Below are 15,526 nucleotides of genomic sequence, written 5' to 3' on the forward strand. Positions count from 1 at the left end.
CACTCAAGATGAAACGATCCTATTCATTCGAGAAGAAAGAAGAAGAAGAAAGTAAGAGGCAGAAACGTGATCTATCGCCTCGAACCAGGGCTGAAATCTTGGCACAAATTCATACCAGTGATTTTGAAGAGGACATGAGTGAACCAGAATCCGAACCCTCTAAACCAAGTTCACCACCCTTAGTCAACCCTGAAAAGTACTATTCCATTCGAGAGACGGAAAAGCGCTCCTCTAGAAAATTTAGAACCACGGCTTACAAATACACGGTGAAGTTTAAAGATTTCAAGGCTGAAGTGCCGTTAGAGAAAGCAGAAGTGTTCATCACTGGGGTGTGGGATTCTCTGCTCACTTCACTCAAGCAACAATGTCAACCCAAAGAAGACGATCGCTTGAGACTTTCCATACAACACGACGGTTTGAAATCCCCTGTTTGGATCAAGTTTAGCACCCCTGCAGAATTGACTGCTTCCAAAGTCATGGACAAGATTCAACACGTACAACAATCTAATGATCAGTTTGACATCACCGATGGTAAAGCCACACTTGACATGACCCACGTCTCTCCTCCTCAAGGGACTGGACGCAAAAAGATGTTATTGGTGGACGACCTTCGCAACACCAAAACAAGTCTCGTCCGAATTAACAACCCTCATGACCAGATGTGTTTAGCCCGTGCCATCGTGGTGGGGCGAACCTATGCCAACAAGAACGACACGGCAGAATGGAAAAGAACCTGGAACACTATTCAACGATCCGATCGAGCCAAACAACGAAGCGAAGCAGAACTCCTGTTGCAACAAGCTGGCCTGTCCAAAGACACACCCTGTGGCATTCCTGAGATGCAAAAATTGCAAGATGCCCTAGCTCCACGCTACACCTTGAAAGTGCACCCTCAAGAAATGCGCGGGCCTCTGTTGTTTCGAGGCCAAGATTTTAAGGACGGAAAATACATTCATGTTTATTATCACGATGACCATTTCGATACGATTACCACTATCACTGGATTTCTGGGATACAGTTATTACTGTGAGAAATGTGACCATGGTTATAACAATCGAGAGCAACACAAGCATTGTGGATCTAAATGCACAGGATGTTTGGCCTCTTCACCCTGTCTGAGCGAAGAACCAGTGCCTTGTTCAACTTGTCTGCGCACGTTTGTCAGCCCTACCTGTTACCAACAACATTTGAAGACGCAAGGTTCACAGCAGAAATGTGCTTGTCAACTCCTGAGATTATGCCCTACGTGTGGACAAGGCATACGTACCAATAGTACCAAGGCACACGTATGTTCAGGAAAAAAGAAATGTCACATTTGTCATCACATCGTGGACTTGGAACACCAATGTTACGTGCAAAAATACCAACCCCCACCAGAGAAAGAGGACAGTCACAAGAAGAAAGGCAATTTCATCTTTTTCGATTTCGAATGCATGCAAGAGACCGGCATTCACATTCCTAATTTCTGCGTGGCTCATCGAGCGTGCGAGAAGTGTATTCAAGAACCTATCTTCAGTTATTTCCCTCACTGCAGCAAGATTCCTGGAGGACGTGAAAAAATCTTTCGGGGACCGAACACGCTAGCCGATTTTGCCCAATGGGTCTTAGACCCCGTCGACAAGACGTGGAGCCAAGAGAACATCGAACGTTACGGAGATTGTCATCGTCATGCCACAGTGATGGCTCACAATTTCTCCGGATACGATGGACAGTTTCTTTTGAGGTACTATACGGAACATGGCACCGAACGTCCTAAAGTCACTTTGAACGGAGCCAAAATCATTTTCATGCAAGTGGGACAAGTACAGTTTAAAGATTCGATGAGCTATTTGGCCATGCCTTTGAGTCGAATGCCTAAAACGTTTGGAATGACAGAAATGGCTAAAGGGTACTTTCCACACTTTTTCAATACGGAAGCTAATCAACACGCCGTTCTACCCCATTTACCTGAGGCTCACTATTACGACCCCGACAACATGCGTACCGAACAACGAGAAGCTTTCTACGCTTGGTACCAGGCTCACGCCTCGGACCCTTTCGACTTTCAGGAAGAAATGTTAAAGTATTGTCGTTCCGACGTGGACATTTTACGGCGTTGCTGTGGAAAATTTCGAGAACTGTTCATGGAACACGGAGGGGTCGATCCTTTGAAAGAAGCTTGCACCATTGCCAAAGCGTGTTCCTTAGTGTATCGACAACGATTCATGCCTGAAAACACCGTGGCGGTCATCAGCCCTCAAACGACCCACTATGTCAAACGTCAATACTCGGTCAAAGCCCTACGTTGGTTACATTACTTGTGCGACAAGGAAGACAAGTGGATTCAGCATGCCCGCAACGGAGGGGGCGAAAAGACCATCGGAACGTATTCGGTCGATGGCTGGGACTTAGAAAACCCCAAGATCGTGTACGAGTTTAACGGTTGATTATTTCACGGATGTCCCGTCTGTTACCCTGACCGTAGCACCAAAAATCAGTTTTTGCAACGAACCATGGAAGACTTGTACCAGGACACTTGTCAGCGGCGCCTAAAGTTAGAACAGCAAGGATACCAAGTGGTGGAAATGTGGGAACACGAGTACGATCACCGTATGAAAACCGATCCCGAGTTTAAACGCCTCGTGGAAAGTTACCAGTTCATGGACCCGCTGAACCCGAGGGATAGTTTGTACGGAGGAAGGACCAATGCCACCTGTTTGCTGTACCAAGCCGACGAAGAGAAAGGAGAAGAAATCAAATACTTGGACGTGTGTTCGCTGTATCCCTACGTGTGCAAATATTGTCGCTTTCCTGTAGGGCACCCGCAATTGTTCACGGAACACATCGACCTGAAAAACATTCGACAATACGAAGGCTTGATCAAGTGTAAAGTTTTGCCTCCCACGAACCTATACCATCCCGTCTTACCTCACCATTGTCAAGGCAAACTGATGTTTCCCTTGTGCCGTACTTGTGCCGAAACGTGCAACCAAGACCAACCTTGCCATCACAGCCAGGAAGAACGGGCCTTGACGGGAACCTGGGTCAGCGTAGAATTGTTCAAAGCTCTGGACATGGGATACCAACTGTTAGAAGTGTACGAAATTTGCCACTTTCCCAAGACACAACAATACCACAAGGGTGACCCCACGCAGAAAGGCATTTTCGCAGACTACGTGGACGCCTTTTTGAAACTGAAGCAAGAAGCCAGCGGCTATCCTTCCTGGTGTCACACTCCCGAAGACCAAATAAAATTCAAAAGAGAAATACTACGAACAAGAAGGCATCACTTTAGACCACATCGAGAAAAACGAAGGCAGGCGATCGTTTGCCAAAGTGATGTTAAATTGCTTGTGGGGTAAAATGGCACAACGACCGATTTTACCCAAGACGGAATATTTGACAGAAACTTCCCGCTACTTCCAGATGATTCACGACAAAACCAAATACATGAAACACGTGGACGTCGTTCGAGAGAATTTGATCTTGGTCAATTACGAAGAAGATCTGGACTTTGTACAAGACGACCCTTTTGGAAATGTCATCATTGCGGCTTACGTGACAGCCCATGCTCGCTTAAAATTGTACGAAGCTTTAGAACTGTTAGGGGAACGCGTCCTGTACTTTGACACGGACAGTTGCATTTACATCCATCACCCGATTCAACATCACCCTAACATCGAAGGAGACCGTTTAGGAGCCTGGACAGACGAGCATCCCGACGACAAGATTCTAAGTTTCGTCAGTGGCGGTCCCAAAAATTACGGCTACGAATACCGTGACAAACAAGGAGAAGTGCACACGACGTGCAAAGTGAAAGGACTGACTCTGAATTATCGTACCAGTCGTGTGGTCAACTTTGGGGTATTGAAAGAAGCCTTGCAATCGGGAGAGGATGGAAACTTTAAAGTGACCACCTATCAACCGAACAAAATTGTACGTTTACCCACTCACCACATCGTCAGTCGACCCTTGTAAAAAGTCTATCAAATTGTATACCAGAAGCGAGTGCGACTTCCCAATCATTTCACCTTACCGTACGGTCACGTCGGTATTGGTCTGTATATAAAAAAGGAACCCTAGGCAAGATCGATAGTTCATTGTGACTACCAAGACCGAGCGAACAAGATGAATACTTTCAGAGAAACACAGAACAAGTTGTTTAGAAGGGCACAATTCAAGTGTGAGGCTTCGGAAGTGGAATGCGATTGTGAGCCTTGCGATGGGTACGATGCTGTACGTTGTGACCTTAGCGATGCCGTAAAGCATCATGGGAACTTTAGTGCCCCTACCCCTATCATGGAAAGTGATGCTGTGCGTGTCAAACCTGAGGGATGCGAAAGTGATGCCGCTCGTCCTCTTGGACATTTTACTGGGTTTCGTTTTAAAGGGGAATGTTCACCTTCACGTCTACCCCCTTACGGATGTCATCCAGCCTTGAACAAACTCCTGTTCCTGTCACCCAACCCTCATCGAAACGAACCTGTGAAAGACGAATATTCGTTTCCTGTGCGTTTGTCGGAATACTGCGACTTTGAAAATCGTCTTCAATCGTTCAAAGGAAAATGGCCAAAGTATCTGGGAGGACCGACCCCCGAAGAATTAGCCAGAGCCGGATTTTTCTACTTGGGCGAAGGAGATAAAGTCAAGTGCTTCAGTTGCGGTGTGTCACTTCACCACTGGGAACCGCAAGATTCGGCCTACGTAGAACATGCTCGATGGTCACCGAATTGTTATTACTTACCCTTAGTGGGACCGAGACATTGAAGGAACTTACCATGTCGTTGACGAAGAAACCAGATTGGTTAGGAGTCAAATGTTGGACATCACCGAGATCAGTATTTAAACTGCATTTCAAAAACGATATTGAATCATTACCTAAAGAACTACAAGAGAAGATTTACAAGGAAGTTTGGCAGGGGTTTGCCAGAGTGAAATCTCAGTGGGTCACTGTAGAACTTTTGTGTCGAGAAATTCATAAGAAGAAAGTGAAAAAAGTCAACCAGTGTGTTAGATTTCTTTGGGTCAAGGGTGCATTTCTTCTATTGTATCGCTTTAGACCGTTTACATCAAAAGAGTTCAGTGACATTCTTGGACGTTACCCTGAATGGCAGTGGTCAGAAATTACTCACTATGTGGATTACTTTTGTGAATTGTACGGACTGACCTATTCATGAATACTTTACAAGAGAACATTCGTGCTTTGCCTGTGGAGTTGAGAGAAAGGATTTACCGAGAGCTGGTCAAAATTCAAGTCAAACGTAAAGAACAATTGCATCCGTTACGTCACCAGATCTTTAAGCACTGGTACCTGAATGGTATAAGAGAACTGATTCGTCAGAAATTGTTTCAGTGGTCAGACCTTGTTCAATACTTCCAGGCCCCCGATGATCCACGTGTTGATCATTTTGGTTACTTCGAGATTCACCTAGAGCAACCCATTGAGGAAGACGAGGTAAAGGATTACCAACATATTTTCCGTGGAATCTACTTAGCGGAAGAGGAAACTTCTAATCGAACTCTGACGTTTCGGTTACAATATGCAAGATTTACATTCCCAACTGGAGAACGAAGATCACTGGCTAGAAAGTACGTGTATTCTTTTCGAAACAAAGAGACTATAAAAACAGGCTGCTATGCCACGACTTATGTCGCATGTTATCCAACAGATTCCGTGGAAGGAACTCAATGACCATATTCAAACTGTGGATCATTACCATCGATTATTACAAGAACTGTATCCATTCAATTTGGGACGACAAGTGGTGTGTGTCTTAGTGACTTGTTTTCTGGGATTTCGTTTACCAGCCGATTCTTTGTGGACTCTTTACGATCAGTACTTACCACCTCAATGGCCTTAAATGGTCACGAAAAACTCCTTTTGCTCAAAGCCTTGCGGTTTCATCTGGATACTTCTCGACCTCAACAGGAAAAAAAGATTCGTCAACTTTTAGCTACCCAAGACGTGTATGACGATGTGTGTGTAGCTTGTGACTTACATTCCCATTGGACAGATGTCCGTGCCTGGAAAGAATGGGGTTTTGAGGCTTGGACCCAAGAAGTGGCCCAGTATGCACGAGAGTTGTTCAAGGAAAAAAGTTACTTTTCAACCCGTGTTAGTGACGGTGCCAGAAGAACCCGTCACCCAGGACAGGACTGTCGTGGACAGACCTGAAAGACCCTTTCGGGAGGACACTTGTGTGACCTTACCCCCTACTATAGAACTGGTTAGAACATTACCCAAAACATGTGGTTGTTGTACAGACACTTGTTTTTATTCCACGTTCATCGTTATCATGTGCCTTTTATCCTTGTACTTAAGCCTTTGGCTTTTATGTATTTTTGTCTTTCGTATTCATGTTTGATAAAAAACATTCAATAAACGTGTTCTGAAAAAGTATATAAACTCTTGTCTTGTTTGTTTTCGTGTCACAAGTGACATTTCTCACACAATGGCTACCTCTGCTGTCTCTGCTCCCTCTTCCTCTACTGTCAAAGTCATCGACGAACACTTAGATCGTGCCAGTTGGGAGGCTTTGTATCTTCGCCATCCCTTTAACATGCTCATTGCTGGACCTAGCGGTTCAGGCAAAACCGAATTCGTCAAACGTTTGATCGAACATAAACATCATTTGATCGATCGGCCCCCTCAACGGATCGTGTGGTGTTACAAAGAGTGGCAATCGGCGTACAGCCTCTTGCGAGAAAGTCAAGGAGATTCCATCGTGTTTGTGGAAGGCATTCCTAAAGAAGACGATGGCATCGTCTCTGACTCCCGTCTAACCCATTTGGTCATTTTCGACGACATGTTAGGAGAAGACGAAGAAGAAATTAAACTGTGGTTCACGCGCAAAGGGCATCACCGTAATGCCAGTGTCATTTACATCACCCAAAATTTGTTTCAACAAAGTAAAGCCCATCGCACCATCAGTCTCAATGCGCATTACGTGGTCTTGTTTAAAAGCCCTCGAGATAAATCGCAAGTGCAAGTCTTAGCCAAACAGTTAGGAACGCCTTGGCTGACTCAGGCGTACGACGATGCCACTCAAACTCCACACGCCTATTTACTCGTCGATTTGAAACCTACGACTCCCGAGGATTTGCGATTTCGTACCCACTTGTTTCACCACTGGTGCCAAGACGGAGGGCCTGTCCTGTACACGTCTCCGTCCTCGACTTCATTTCACTCCCCATGAAAAAAAAATCTATAAAAACCTCAGACCCTTTCTCGTCTGCCTCACACAGTGTGAACATGACGTCCCTTCAGTCGCATCTTCCCGTCAAATTGATTCGTGCCTTGTATGGCATCTGTCGAGAAAAAGATCCACAAACACGAGCTCGTGTCTTAGAAGCTAGTCTCAAAGAAGTCTTACGATGGTTCACGGTGACGGCACGTCAATTACTCCAAGGAATCATTCAGATTCCTCATCAAACCAAACGCTTTTTCGATCGAAACAAAGTCGCTTTGGTCCAACTGGCCGATCCCCGCATCGACACTCAAACCAAAAAACAAATCATTTTGAAACCTGGAGGGAGCGGTACTCTAGGAGGGGTCATCATTCGCTCACTCTTAAGATGGGATCCTAATGCCCCCAAAGTTATACCCAAGACAAAAGTCCAACGAAGCCCCAAGAAGAAAAAGAAAAAGACCAAGTCCCCAAGAAGAATAACTTCTCCAGTGGCGGGACCCTCCTCTTACCAGACACCACCACCCCGGAAAAAGAAAAGAAGCCCCCAGAAAAAGAAACAGAAAAAAAGTCCCCAGAAAAAGAAAAGTCCACAGAAGAAAACTAGTCGCAAGAGAGGCACCTCGGCCAGGACGCAACCTTACACTCGCAAACCACGACCTGCCACGGCAGTGACTGCGTCTCCGGCAGCCTCACGTTTGTCCACTTCTCCGTTGATGTCACCAGGAACTGAAGAGTACTTGGAGACGTTGATCACACCAAGAACTTCTCCGCTGATGACCCCCAAAAGAACTTCCCCAGTGGCAGGACCCTCCAATTTAGTGGCAGTGGCTGCTGCTCACAAAGTACCTTCTCCCAAAATCAAAGTTCAAGAAAGATCGGGCATGTTACAAAGTTTACTGGATTTGTCCAAGCAAGAACTGGCTCGATGTAGTCCGTTGCGTACCCCTGCACGACGTGTCATGCCTGTCCTCAAACTGATACGACGTAAAGACAATCAGTGGCGACGCGTTCCAGTATAAAAAAGGCCTGTGACCAAGTCGGGTATCAGTGTTTTTTCGGTGCTCCTGAAGACTCAAAGATGTCACCCTCCAGAAAACCCCAAGGAAAGAAAAGGAAAGGACTGCCACCACGTTTAGCCAAACATGGGGACATGTTATCTGTCCTGTCCAAAGCTTCTCCACCCCTACGAAAAAAACTCATTCAAACGGCCTCCAAAGAGGTCATCGATACCGTGTGCGAATGTTGTTTGAACGTTTTGAAAGGCACGATCCCTTTGTCCAAACACCAGAAACAATGCTTAAGCAAGCATCGTCACGTTCTTCGCCAAATGGTTCGAAAAAAAATTCCCATTCGTCAAAAAAAGAAGATGTTGGTCCAACGTGGAGGCATTTTGCCTCTCTTGTTAGGTCCCATACTGAAAGGAGTCTTGGGAACCATGTTGGGAGGACTGGTGGGAGCAAGATAAAAAGGCCCTCGGAAGTCCCAAGATCTCAGAATCGACCCCTGACAACCCCATGGAAGGACGAAAACTAGCTTTAGTGCCTTACAAACGATGGATGGAATACCATCGGTGGCAAGAACAACGCACCCCGCATTTACCTCCCAATCCCAATCTGAGCGAGATGTCCCAGTTACAACACGAATTGCAGTCCTTGATGGATCGCCAAGATTTGTCCGAAACAAAAAAATCGCAAAAGTACGGTCAACTCTTGCAACGATTGCAACTCTTTCACCAGAAAGCTTTAGACGAAACAGCTCTACCCACTTTGAAAGGTTTTAAGACCTTGATGAAAAGTCCAGCACCATCACCAGTACCAGTACCAGTGGTCAAGACAGAAAAAGGAAAAGAAGAAGAAGGGTTTCAAACTCCAGCAGAAAAAGTACGCAAGTTAACAACACCACCTACCTCCAGAATTGGATGGATTAAAAAGATGATGGCCACCCCTTCTTCGTCACAAGAGAAAAAGAAAGTGAAGACAGAAGTGAAGACAGAAGTGAAACAAGAACCGATATCCCCCGCTCAGACATCCTCCTCTTCGACACCTATTGCCGGTCGCACACGCAAAGCCTTGCAATCCAAGAAAATACTCCAAGAGAAAAAGAGTAGCCTCTTCCAAGAGTGGGTGCCTTATTAACACACTAACCAACACAAAAAATGGAAAAAGTCTTAGCCAGCATTTACTACGATCCCTCGCATCCTGCAGGTTACGCAGGAGTTCAAAAATTGTATCGTGCTGCCAAAACTCGACTGAAAAGTCTCCGTTTACCTCAAGTGCAACGATGGTTACAAGAACAAGCTACCTACACTTTACACAAACCCATTCGACGCAAGTTTGCCAGAAGTCGCACCCGAGTGGAAGGCATCGATCATCAATGGCAAGCCGATTTAGCCGATGTCTCTCATTTGGCCAGCTACAATCGTGGCTACAAATATTTGTTTTGTGTCATCGACGTCTTTTCCAAATTTGCCTGGGTCGTGCCCTTGACTTCCAAATCGAGCAGCGAGTTAGTGCGAGCCCTGCAACGGGTGTTGAAACAAAGCGGTCGTCACCCTCTTCGATGGCAAACAGACAAAGGCACCGAATTTCTGAACCAAGCTTTCCAAAAAGAATTAAAGAAACGTGACATTCATTTTTTTACCACCGAGAATCCCGAAACCAAAGCCAGCATCGTGGAACGTTTTCAACGCACTTTGAAAGAACGCATGTGGAAATATTTTACGCATCACCACACTCTGAAGTACATCGACATCTTACCGCACCTGGTGCAAGCGTACAACCAATCTTACCATCGAAGCATCGGACGTGCCCCGCAAGACGTGACTCCCGACAATGAAGTGCTGGTGTTTGAGCGCCTGTTCGGTACGTCCCCGACCAGGGCTGTCCCCAAGAAAAGTGGAGAGTTGGCCGTAGGAGATTGGGTGCGCATTGGCAAAACCAAACGCACTTTCGACAAAGGTTACTTACCTAACTGGACGACCGAATTGTTTCGCGTCACTGGACGAGTGCATGGCCGTCATCCTGCCGTCTATAAATTGGAAGACATGAACGGAGAAGTGCTCAAAGGAACGTTTTATTTGCCCGAGTTACAACGTGTCACCAAAAAAGAAGACGACGTGTACGACATCGAAAGCATTCTCGAACGCAGAACCCGTAAAGTGGGCAAACGACGTGTCAAAGAAGTCAAAGTACGTTGGAAAGGATATCCACCCAGTTTTGATTCTTGGATCGACGCTTCGCAAGTCATCGACTATAAAAAGAAGTGACCATCATGCCCTTTCACACAGACGCAGCTACGTCGACCACTCCTTCACCTAGTTCTTCTGTGCAAGATTTACAAAAACAACCCTTGTGGATGTGGTGTGGAGAACGTGTGCCTAAAACGCAAATCGTCTTTTTCTGCCAAATCTTCGTGGTGTATTGTGTCATCGGGGCAGCCATTGCCAATTTGAGTTTGCAACAAGGAGACAAACAATTGTGGACCATTTTATTGAGCAGTTGCATCGGTTACCTGCTTCCCAATCCCTCCCTGAAATTCTCTTCCAACGGGAACCACGGGAACCTTGTGTCTAGTGCCAGTGCCAGTCACCACTTCAATCACAACCAGAACCCCATTTTAAACGGAGACACGCCTCTGACGTCCAGTAACCCCTCGGACAGCCACAGAACTCTGGAATTATGAGTCACCAAAACCAATTTTACTTAACTTTACCCAGTGACAGTTCCATGGAGGTGTTTCCCAAGAACACGTTGTGCTGTTACACGGCCAAATTACCTCAGGCCATCCCCTTAGATCACGAAGCCCATTGGGAAGTGGCTTTAGTAGAAATGATTCACCCGACCCAAGTCCTCAATGTCCTTCCCAATCAAAATTTTTTTGATGTGGAAGTTCATGACGAGCAAATGCAACAGTGGATGGATAGCAATGTCAAATATGACAAGAAATCCCGTACACAAAAGTACACCACCTATCACTTGTTCATTCCCCCAGGCTATTATTTTAGTGGTCAACATTTGGTCAGCACCATAACCTCCAGGTTTAATGTCGTGTTTCTGAAAGCTTTGGAGCATGTCAACAAAAATGTCACCATGGAGTACCACAAAGCAGCTCGTCGCTTCTTGATGAAATTTGAACGAAGTAAAATCGTGTCCATTTTATTTTGTCCTGAATTGTTTGACATGTTGGGCGGAGACATGGACATGAGAAAGGCCATGCTCAAGAAAAACGAATTACCCATCGTTTACGACAACGAGTCTTTTAGCAAGTTATTTCGTGCCCCGGTAGAACTGAACCAAGGACTGAATTTGATGTTCGTGTATTCCGATGTGGTGGAGTACAACGTGGTGGGACACACCTCCGTACCGTTACTGCGTGTCATTCCTTTCAAAGTGGATTCTGCCACGAACGCTGACGAGGAAGGTGGAAACACTTACCATGTCCACCGCGAATTTGTCCATCCTCACTATTTGCCTGTCAGTAAGTCGTATTTGGACACGGTCAACATTGCTATAAAAGGAGATCTGGGACAAAATATTTCATTCACCAAAAGAAAAGTCACGGTGAAACTCCATTTTCGAAAACGGTTCTCTCACGACTCGTAAGTAAGTCATGTATCCAGTGTACCGAGGGGTTGCTCGACAGCGAGGACACGGTTTAGGAGACATGTTAAAATCGGCCTTTCGTTCGGTGGCCCCGGTGTTGAAACCGATGGTGACACGCGGATTGCACGCCTTGAAAGATGCGGCACTGACGCAAGGCAAAGAATTTCTCCAAAATGTCATCATCGACAAACAAAACCCTAAAGAAGCCTTCATGAGGGCAGGCAAAAATGTCTTGCTGCAAACGGGCAAAGACATTTTAGGCCAACGAGAAACACCTATAAATGCCCTGCACGCTACCGAGTCAGGCATTCAGCAAGGACAAGGTAGAAAGAGACGACGAAGAAAACACCCTTTCACCAGACTTCAAGTGAGAAAGGCCAAGAAAAGAAGAACCGTTCGAGACTTAGACGTTTTCGATTATTGAGAAAAGAGACAAAAAAATGATGCACCGAGAATCTTGCGCTTGTTCCAAGACGGAACTGGATCTGTTTGCCATGCCCCCTACCATGTAAGAATCCCAGTGGGTGGAATTTCACCCCGTCTCCTCACTGACCGATTCCGCTCCCATCGAGTTTGAAATCAAAGGACAGCCCGAAGATTAAATCGATCTGAATAGCAGTTACTTGTACCTGAAAGTCAAAATTCTAGATAAGACTGGAGGTGCTATAGACGATGAAGCAGTAGCTCCCGTCAACAATTTCATGCATTCCTTGTTCAGTGGAATGGACTTGTACTTGAATAACAAACTGGTCAGCAGCAGCATGGATACTTACCCTTATCGTGCCTACCTGGAAAATCTCTTGACGTACGGAATAGATGCCAAGAACACTCATCTCAATGCCTGTGTGGTATGGGAAGCTGACGAACCTACCAAGTTTGAAATATTGGAAACTGATGAAAAGAAAGACAACAATGATGGATTTCTAGAACGAAGAAAGAGAATCACGGGAGCCGACACAAGTTTAGAACTGATGGATCGTTTGCATTTGGACATGTGGTTGCAAGAAAAGTATTTGCTGAACGGGGTGGATGTCCGCCTGAGACTGAATCGTAGCAGTGCCGCTTTCCATTTGATGGCTGATAGTGACGGTTACAAAACCAAAATCCTAGAAGCCAGACTCTACGTACGCCGTGTGGAAGTGTTACCTAAAGTGGGAAACGACATCAGTCAGACGTTGAGTAGAACGACCGCCAAGTATCCCATACGACGCGTGGAAGTGAAAACCTTCACCATTCCCAAGGGACAGCGATCCATGATCGAAGATCATCTGTTCCAAGGACAGTTACCCAAACGTTTGATCGTTGGTATCGTCGAGAATACAGCCTTCAACGGAGCTGCCGAAAAATATCCTTTCTACTTTCAACACTTTGGCGTGTCCAAAATCGAAGTCAGTCGCGATGGCAAGACCTTGTGTACCCGACCTTTCGAACCTGACTTTACCAAGAAGAATTACTTGAGATCGTACTTGTCCCTGTACGAAGCCACCGGCCAGTTAGGAACCAATACCAGTCACGGCATTACGTACGAGGATTACGCAGGAGGCTACGCTTTGTGGGCTTTCGATTTCACTCCAGACCAAGGCAGCGACGAGGGACATTTCCACCCTATAAAATCCGGCCAGATTCGTGTGGAAATTCAGTTTAAAGACCGAGACCCTGATGAAACGGTGAACGTCATCCTGTATGCAGAATTCGATAATACCATAGAAATCAACAGTTTGAGAGAAGTCATCCTAGAGTTGTTGTTTAGTGTTAAGTGATTTTTGAATAAAAAATGTTGTGTTTTGAAAAAATGTCTTTGTCTTTTGTTTAGCTAGAAGAATGTTGGATTGATGCTCTTTGATTTCTTACTATCCCTCTCATGACACTCACTAAACGTTGCGGCTCGAAAACCGTGTGGGGGATGTTTTCCTTCACGTCCGCGCTTTGACTTTAAGAACCGGGGTTGTTTCCAGTCTAACCATCCATTGTCGACTCATCCTCCTACGAAGATGTGCTCCAGACTAGCTAAGCTCAACGAAGCCTACGTGAATTTGCATAGGGTCAGACACAGTCTGATACCGAAGCCAGAAGAAATAGAGAATGTGAGAATGTTAAAAATCACTGAAGACCTGATAGAAGAGCTCTTCAGAGAAGAAATGAACAGGGAAAAAGAAGAATGGACAGAGAAGTACAGACTTCAGAGACAGCAGCAACAGCAGCAACAACAGCAGCAGCAACCTGAAGCTGACAGAGGTTTTGTCGATTGCCGTATCGACACCAAAGAGTTCTTCTTCTCTTTCCGAAGAAGCAGACCTATTGCCAGAAAGTCTATCCTCAGAAGACATCGCATTCTTAGAAACTAAAAAAAAGAATGCCATAGCAAACAAAAAAAAAACCAGCCCTTTTCAGGGCTACCCAATACTCTAGAAAAGAAATAGCTATTAATTTGCCAATGTGTGTAGGTAGAGTAGTGTGAAAATAAACACTAACTCTTTTTTAAAAAAATGTGAGGGTATGTGATTGTGTGTTGGTGTGTTTGTGTTTGTAAGTGATAAAGTAGGTTGGTGTGGATAGTAGATTAAAATGATGTTTGTTTTTTTTGGGGCTGTTTGAGGTGTATATTTGGGGTTAGATTGGATTGCTTTGCGTATGTGGATAGTCTATTGAAGTGATTTATAAAAAATTTTACAATAGTGATGGGTAGCATAAAAAAGTGAGTGAGTGTTTCTTTTAGGTCCGCGCGTTGTTGTTTTTTTTTGGTCATGATCTAGGTAAGATCAATGTTATGTTATTAGGGGGATGTTTTCCATCACGTCCGCGCTTTCACTATAAATTGAAACTCGCTGGGCAGTCTAGCTACCCTTGTTGATTGATCAACACAGCCAGAAGAATGAATAGCAGAATAGTGAAACTGTTAGAACTCCAGATGCACCTGGAATATGCCAGGCGCATAGTAAACGAACTATCAGCGGAGGCTATAGTAGAAGAAGCAAGAGTAAAGAAGGAAGAGGAGGAGAGAAGAGAGAGGGAAGAAGAGGCAAAGAAAAGAGAAGAGAGGATGTCGTTCAATATTCCCGAGACAGAGGATTGGGGTGTTGAAGCGAATCATCCTCCCTCTGCGCTCCCCAGAAGAAAGGTGAAAGAAGACTGGGGAAGAAGATACGTGTGTGGCGCAAGGCCAGGACGGTGCAACCATTAGATAGGTGCATCAGGAGTTCAAAAAAAAAAAACCAACAGCCCTTTTCAGGGCTACCCAATACTCTAGAAAAGAAATAACGATCAATTTGCCAATGTGTGTAGGTAGAGTAGTGTGAATATAAACACTAACTCTTTATTAATAGTGGAAGTGTATGTGTTTGTGTGTTAGTAAATGTTGAAGTAAGTTTGTGTGTTTGTGTTTGTGTTTGTAAGAGCTCAGGTATGTTTGTGTGAATAGTAGATTATGGGTTTCTTTGCGTATGTGAAGAGTATAGTTAGGGTTTTATTATATGAAATGAAAAAAGTAGGGGGATGTTTTCCTTCACGTCCGCGCGTTGTTGGGTCATGATCTAGGTAAGATAGATTTTATGTTTTTTAGGGGGATGTTTTCCTTCACGTTCGCGCTTTCACTATAAGAACCCACAGTGTTAGTTGTTCAAACCATTCTGCAAAGAATAAAAAGAAGATGGCGTCAAACCAAATGGACAAAATACAAACCTCACAAGACGTTTTAGACAACTTAGGAATAATGGAACAGATGCTAATAAGACTCGTTGAAGACCATTATTCCTATAG

Source organism: Sinohyriopsis cumingii, chromosome 10 (assembly GCF_028554795.1).
Source record: "Sinohyriopsis cumingii isolate HCF-2022 chromosome 10, ASM2855479v2, whole genome shotgun sequence".
NCBI lineage: Eukaryota > Metazoa > Mollusca > Bivalvia > Unionida > Unionidae > Sinohyriopsis > Sinohyriopsis cumingii.